Genomic DNA, 8454 nt, shown 5'->3' with positions numbered 1-8454 from the left:
CTTTCTTAAGAAATTTATTTTTCTTAAAATAATGGCAGACTCAAATATATGCTTATGGCATGAGGCATTTGTCATATTCTATTTTGGATAATTTTCTCTTGAACAACTCAGTTTTGTCCCCATTTTACTGGTATATAGCACATTTTATATGTGAATGACAATGTTGCAAACTTTTATATACTTTTCTTGGTGATCCATCTTTTATTCAGTAGAAGGATGGTGATTAGTTTCCCACAGAAGCTAAACAACTCTCCTGAGGGTACCACTTGTAACTAGTTTGATTTGTGATATTACATTATAAGAGTAAGTGAGATAAACTTTAAGCAATAATAAATCAGGTGACTCCTTTTCAGTAGCCAGTAATCAAATTTCAAAGCTCAAAGTATGAAAACTTTGTGTTCACTCATCATTTATATAAGGTAGTCTAATAAAAAGACACAATATTGACTCCTAGAATGAACCACCCCTTGTGTAATTATGTATGACTATAAAAGCGGGTGCAACCTACGGACTCTGTGAGAAAAGGAACAGCTCTTTACCTGGGTAACATCAGGTACAAGACGCCAATTTCCATGAATAAAGGTAAGCATGATTTTTATTCACTATCTTATAACTTTAAGATTTTTAAATGTCCTAACATTTCAGATGTTAGGTGAGTCAAGTTTTCTGATATAGGAAATTAACATAATGATAATACTAAGTAATACTTCAAAGGCTAGTTTGTGTTTCACCTCTAAGGAATGTAAGTTCTCATTTTATATTTGATGTTGCTGCTGCTAAGTCACTTCGGTCGTGTCCGACTCTGTGCAACCCCATAGACAGCATCTGACCTAGTTCCCATCATGAATTGGATGAAATAAAAACTTCATTTTTACATATAATTTTATTCAAATTGTTTGAGCTATGGTTGTCCAGAATTACTGAGAAGCTTAATTAAGACTTGGAAATCTAAAAAGGTTTTCTCTTTACAGACTGGGAAATTGAATGTATTCTTAAAACAATAAAACAATAATATTTCTATATACTGAAAATACATCGAACTGCAGATATTATTTGTGTTAACAGCTTAAGATAAATTCAATAAGACATTTTCATATATTAGTTTAAAATATCCTTGTGCTTAAAAGGTTCCATATACAATCAAGTTATTAAGGTAAATAGCAGAGGTGCCTTCTATTGTACTTTTACTGCCCCAGTCAACAATGACCTTGGTATAAATGAATTAAGTGTATAGCAGGTAAAGTTGTACCACAGAGGCTTTTCATAATCATCAGGGAGCTTCAACTGTACTTTCAAATCCTATAGAGTAACACTGCTAACATGAGAAATGTACCATTATCTCCTTCATGGGAAGACATCATGGAAACGTATTTAAAATTTTGACTGTTGCTTCAGGTTAAATAGTTAGAAATAAAAATTCAGAACATGAAGATTAACCCACCATCTGATTAAGCTTTATAGAATACAATTTATAGGAATAGAATACAAGTAAAATAAATTTATATATCTTACTTTATTCTAAAATTTGAATTACTATTTGCCATGACACAATTGACTCTTAGCAAGGTTTTCTTGGTCTGGGGGCCAACTTAATTAGCTTTTTAAAAATATCTCACCTTTGAAATAACCTTATCAGATTTGCATTTTTATTAATTGCACTAATAATCTCTCAGACCACAGTTGCCAAGGGCCCTGGTATGGGGCTGGTTTGGATAATCTGTGTCTATCCGTTGGTCTTCTGGGAGATAGAGAGGGAAAAATCTGCTTCAGGCGGCTTCTCTGTATCAAAGCTCATGGACAGTCTCTGATTCCTGATAGAAAAGAGTACTTCCCAGGTGTCCACAGTAATATGTGTACGGTGTGTGCGTGTCCGTGTGTCTCTGTGCTTGGGCATGTACGTGTGGCTCAGACAGTAAACAATCTGCCCACGATGCGGGAGGCCTGGGTGTGATTCCTGGGTAGGGAAGATCCCCTGGAGAAAGGAATAGCAACTACTCCAGTATTCTTGCCTGGAGAATTCTACAGACAGATGAGCCTGGCGAGCTATAGTCCATGGGGTCGCAAAGACTGAGACACGACTGAGCGACTAACACACACACATATGTGTATAACATCTATATATCTGTGTTAAGCAGAATTTTCCATTTGGGACTTTGCTGTCACCAAACTAATGACATGGCCTAGTGAGAAGTAGAATTTATTAAATATTACTTTCTCCCCTTCCTCCCAAACTCAACCCTTTTCTAATGTAACTTAATCATTTCAAGATGCACTATACAAAAAAAAAAAGTACATTTCCACACAAGTTGGCAGACACAGGATAAAATTTTTTAAATTACAGAGAAAATAAGAGAAAGTGATTGAATTAAGATAGTTGTCTGAGACACATCTACTTTCTTTCCCATCTGAAAATGTGAAATAATAATTCTTTTTTAATAAAGAGAAAATCCAAATGAAAGCAGAAAAAAAAATGCATGCAACCAACAGTTTAGAGATGTTAAAGGATTCTGGAAAGGTGGGAGATCAAAACTACGTCATGAAATTTTATAGAGCTAATAGAAAACTCAGTGATCATTCCGACGGTCATAAACTTGGAAGAGTGGTAGCTTTCAAACGGTAGAGAAATTTCTCTTTCTTGATGAAAAAAGAGATAGAAGAGGAGAGAGAAACAGCTTTGATGACATTCAGTCCCAGATCAATCTGTCTTACACTAGTACATTACATTAACACAGACTTTTTATTCTATGAGCCAGTCAATTCTACTAATGGTTAAGCCAGTTTTGGTTGTGTTTTTCTATTATCTGCCATGAAAAGATACCTAATGTTGTAGATACAAAAGAAGAGAATGAATAAAATGGAAGACAGTTTCTCAGAGCAAAGAAAATCATTAGATTAGAAGTACCACAGAGTTCAGAACAAGGCAAAATAGAAATGCCTCACTGAGTTACATATTGGTGAAATTTCATAACACTTAGAATAAGAGGAAAATCCTAAAACATTCCAGAGAGAAAAATAAAACAAATTACCAAGAAATGAATGATAAACAGATTGATATAAGATACTTTACCTGTAAAAATGAATGATGAAAGAGAAAAATAAACTCTTCAAATTTCTCAGAGAAAATGACTTTGAAATAGTTTTATGTCTATTAAAACTATGATCCAATCAGTTCAGTTCAGTCACTCAGTCGTGTCTGAATCTTTGTGACCCCATGAACCACAGCACGCCAGGCCTCCCTGTCCATCACCAACTCCCGGAGTTCACTCAAACTCACGTCCATCGAGTCAGTGATGCCATCCAGCCATGTCATCCTCTGTCATCCCCTTCTCCTCCTGCCTCCTCCTGCCCTCAATCTTTCCCAGCATCAGGGTCTTTTCAAATGAGTCAGCTCTCTGCATCAGGTGGCCAAAGTATTGGAGTTATCATCCAATAGGAAGCCAAAATAAGGAAAGTTTTAGACATGTAGGGCCTAGAATTTCTTACCACCAATTTCTCTTCAACAAATGTTTCTTCTTTAGAAGAATCACTTATATACGGAATGCAGGAAAAATTCATATGACTCTAAGAAAAGGAATGATAAGGATTGTGAGAAACAGTAATATAAAAATAATGATACAATTTACAATTATCTAAATACTTTTATAAAGCTTAATTTTTACATCTGAAACTAAAACCCTGGATATATTAATATGGGTTATGGGGATAGTCAGCAAGAGAGAAATGTAAGCTGTTGTATTGTAAATGGGAAGATATAGACAAGCATTAACTTTTGAGATTGACAAAAATCTTAAGTGAGGAATAACAACAAAATATTTTGATTATTTCCCATCAGAGATAATGGAGGTCAATGTAATAACATTTAAAGTGCTTAAAAAATCTTGAGTAAAAGTTATACATCTAGCAAAATTATCCATTAATAATTTTTTTCAAGCAGAACAGCCTGACAAGAAATTCTAAAGGAAGTTCTTCAGATTGAAAGGAAATGATACCAGATTATTGTGCAAGTCTACTGGAAGAAATGAAGAGCAGTGAATATGGTAAATATTATAACACTTTTATTTTGAGTTATATAACATACATAGATATAGTATATATCCATAAATGCATTACAAATAACAATAATAGTATAAAGATGGGAGAGGAAATGGAGGTGTATTGGAACAAAGTTGATATAGTTTACTGGAATTAAATATGTACTAACCTGAAGTAGACAGTGATAAGCTGAACATTGTAATCACTACACAAAGAAAATAACTTATTAAAAAATCTACCAAAGAATAAGAATAGTTTGCTGAAAGAATTGTTGAACACAAAAGAAGTCAGTAAAAGAGGAATAGGGTAGAAGAGAAAGATATGAGACATAGAAAACAAATATCAAAACAGCAGTACCACAGAAACAATTACAGTTAATTTCAAGGGTTAAATATAGTAATTAAAAGACAGAGACTGGAATTGGATAAAAGAGCAAGATTTAACTTGACACAATGTATTAGAAACACTTTAAAGATACATAAAGGATACAAAAAGGTCTACCACGTAAACAATAAATATAGGTGATCCGGAATAGCTATCTCAGACAAAATAGACTTTAACACAAAAAATATTACTAAAGACAAAGAAAGAAATTTCATAATAATAAAAGGGGAAATGTAACAGAATAGTAATAATTAAAAATATGCATACATTTAAGAACACACAGCTACCCAAAAAGAAGTAAATCCTGAACAAAACTGAAAGAATAAATCAACAATTAACAGTTAGAACTGTGGGCTTCCCAGGTTGTGCAGTGGTAAAGGATCTGCTTGCCAATGCAGGAGACGTGGGTTCAATCCCTGGGTTGGGAAGATCCCCTGGAGGAGAAATTGGGAACCCACTCCAGTATTCTTGCCTGGAAAATTCCATGCACAGAGGAGACTGGTAGGCTACAGCCCATAGAGTTGTAAAGACTCGGACATCACTGAGCACGCAGGCAAACACACAGTTATAACTGGAGATTTTATTATTCTTCTCTCAACAACTGATAGAAGAATAGACAAAAAGTCACTAAGAATATGGAAGACATGAACACTGCTATAAACCAAATGGACTTTAAAACATGCAAAAACATTACCAAGAGAAAGAGAAAACGCATTCTTTTGAAGTATACATGAAACGGTTTCTAGGAGAGACCACATGACATCCACAAAACAAGTCTCAGTGACTTCACATTTGAATTTAGATGCACTGAAATCATACAAAGTATTTCTCTGACCACAACCAGATTGCCAAAAACAACAGAAAGAAATCTGGGAAAACCCCAAATACTTGGAAATTAAACACACATTTTCAAAAAATAACTTGTGAATTAAAGAAGAAGCCACAAATGTAAACACAACAAATCATGAGATTTATTGGATGCAACTAAAACACTGCTTAGAAACTATCTTGTAGCTTTATTTTTTTTTTACATTTCACATCCATATAATTTATTAATTGGATGACTCCTTACTATTTTTTTAAAGCTGTTCTCTATGATAATACCATTGTTTTAGATACATAGTACAATTTGTCTACTGCTTAGAATAGTTTTCCATTTATTTCATAACAAAATGGAAATCAATTGATGTTATCTTTAGATTCCACTACATTATGAAGCTATTACCATCAATATATTTTATCTACTGACCATGAGATACAAGAAGTTAGTCTCCTAAAGTAATATCTCCTTCAGAAAAATAATGAAAATAGTAGGAAAGCCCTATCATGAATTGCTTGCTTACAAATACAAGATGTCACTGACTAGAGGATATTCCATGATTGAGTCATGATTTTAAATATTTTATGGTAGTAGCTCCTTAAGAATTTAATAATGATTGTGAGTTCTCCTTTCCAAATTCCAAGTTTTGCGATTTTTCCAACTTCCCTGAGGCTATCATTCATAAGTATTAAACAGTATTAAAAAGGTTAACAATATCTGTTTGAAGAACTTTAAATGCTTATATTCAGTTCAGTTCAGTTCAGTTGCTCAGTCGTGTCCAACTCTTTGCGACCCCATGAATCACAGCACGCCAGGCCTCCCTATTCATCACCAACTCCCGGAGTTTACTCAAACTCATGTCCATTGAGTCGGTGATGCCATCCAACCATCTCATCCTCTGCCGTTCCCTTCTCCTCCCACCTTCAATCTTTCCCAGCATCAGGGTCTTTTCTAAGGAGTCAGTTCTTCGCATCAGGTGACCAAAGTATTGGAGTTTCAGCTTCAGCATCAGTCCTTTCAATGAATATTCAGGACTGATTTCCTTTAAGATTGACTGGTTTGATCTCCTTGCATTCCAAGGGACTCTCAAGAGTGTTCTCCAACATCACAGTTCAAAAGCATCAATTCCTCAGTGCTCAGCTTTCTTTATAGTCCAACTCTCACATCCATACATGACTACTGGAAAAACCATAGCTTTGGCTAGACAGACCTTCGTCTAGTAATGTCTCTGCTTTTTAATATGCTGTCTAGCTTGGTAATAGCTTTTCTTCCAAGGAGAAAGCATCTTTTAATTTCATGGTGACAGTTACCATCCACAGTGATTTTGGAACCCCCCAAAATAAAGTCTGTCACTGTTTCCATGGTTTCCCCATCTATTTGCCATGAAGTGATGGGGCCAGTTAGGACTGGACATGGAACAACAGACTGCTTCCAAATTGGGAAAGGAGTACATCAAGGCTATATATTGTCACCCTGCTTATTGAACTTATATGTAGAGTACGTCATGTGAAATGCTGGGCCAGATGAAGCACAAGCTGGAATCAAGATTGCTGGGAGAAATATCAATAACCTCAGATGTGCAGATGACACCACCTTTATGGCAGAAAGTGAAGAAGAACTAAAGAGCCTCTTGATGAAAGTGAAAGAGGAGAGTGAAAATGTTGGCTTAAAGCTCAACATTCAGGAAACTAATATCATGGCATCTGGTCCCATCACTTCATGGCAAATAGATGCTGAAACAATAGAAACAGTGACAGATTTTATTTGGGGGGGCTCCAAAATCACTGTGGATGGTGACTGCAGCCATGAAATTAAAAGACGCTTGCTCCTTGGAAGAAAAGCTATGACCAACCTAGACAGCATATTAAAAAGCAGAGACATTACTTTGCCAACAAAGGTCCGTCTAATTAAAGCTATGGTTTTTCCAGTAGACATGTATGGATGTGAAAGTTGGACTATAAAGAAAGCTGAGTGCTGAAGAATTGATGCTTTTGAACTGTGGTATTGGAGAAGACTCTTTTTTAAAATTTTATTTGTTTTTTATTGAAGAATAATTGCTTTATAGAATTTTGCTGTTTTCTGTCAAACCTCAATATGAATCAGCCATAGGTATACATGGAGAAGACTCTTGAGAGTCCCTTGGACTGCAAGGAGATCCAACCAGTCTATCCTAAAGGAAATCAGTGCTGAATATACATTGGAAGGACTGATAGTGAAGCTGCAACTCCAATACTTTGGCCACCTTATGATGCGCAGGACTGATTCATTTGAATAGACCCTGATGCTGGGAAAGATTGAAGGCAGGAGGAGAAGAAGCTGATAGAGGATGAGATGGTTGGATGGCATCACGGATTCAATGGATATGAGTTTGAGTAAACTCTGGGAGGTGGTGATGTACAGGGAGGCCTGGTGTGCTGCAGCCCATAAGGTCCTAAAGAGTTGGACATGACTGAGTGACTGAACTGAATTGAACTGATGGGACCATATGCCATGATCTTAGTTTTCTGAATGTTGTGCTTTAAGCCAACTTTTTCACTCTCTTCTTTCACTCTCATCAAGAGGCTTTTGAGTTCCTCTTTACTTCCTGCCACAAGGGTGGTGTCATCTGCATATCTGAGGTTATTGATATTTCTCCTGGAAATCTTGATTCCAGCTTGTGCTTCATCCAGTCTAGCATTTCTCATGATGTACTCTGCATATAAGTTAAATAAGCAGGGTGACAGTATACAGCCTTGATGTACTCCTTTCCCAATTTGGAACCAGTCTGTTGTTCCATGTCCAGTTCTAATTGTTGCTTCTTGATCTACATACAGATTTCTCAGGAGGCCAGTAAGGTGGTCTGGTATTCCCATCTCTTTTAGAATTTTCCACAGTTTGTTGTGATCCACATAGTCAAAGGCTTTGGCCTAGTCAATAAAGCAGATGTTTTTCTGGAACTCTCGCTTTTTTGATGTTCCAACAGATGTTGGCAATTTGATCTCTTGTTCCTCTGCTGTTTCTAAATTCAGCTTGAACATCTGGAAGTTCACGGTTCACATACTGTGGAAGCCTGGCTTGGAGAATTTAGAGCGTTACTTTGCTGGTATGTGAGATGAGTGCAATTGTGCGGTAGTTGGAGCATTCTTTGGCATTGCCTAGAAGGCGATGGTACCCCACTCCAGTACTCTTGCCTAGAAAACCCCATGGATGGAGGAACCTGGTAGGCTGCAGTCCTTAGG

The sequence above is a fragment of the Bos indicus genome, chromosome 14 (assembly GCF_029378745.1).
Source record: "Bos indicus isolate NIAB-ARS_2022 breed Sahiwal x Tharparkar chromosome 14, NIAB-ARS_B.indTharparkar_mat_pri_1.0, whole genome shotgun sequence".
Classification (NCBI taxonomy): Eukaryota; Metazoa; Chordata; class Mammalia; order Artiodactyla; family Bovidae; genus Bos; species Bos indicus.
The sequence above is the reverse complement of the archived record's forward strand: the minus strand, read 5'-3'. Positions refer to the sequence as shown.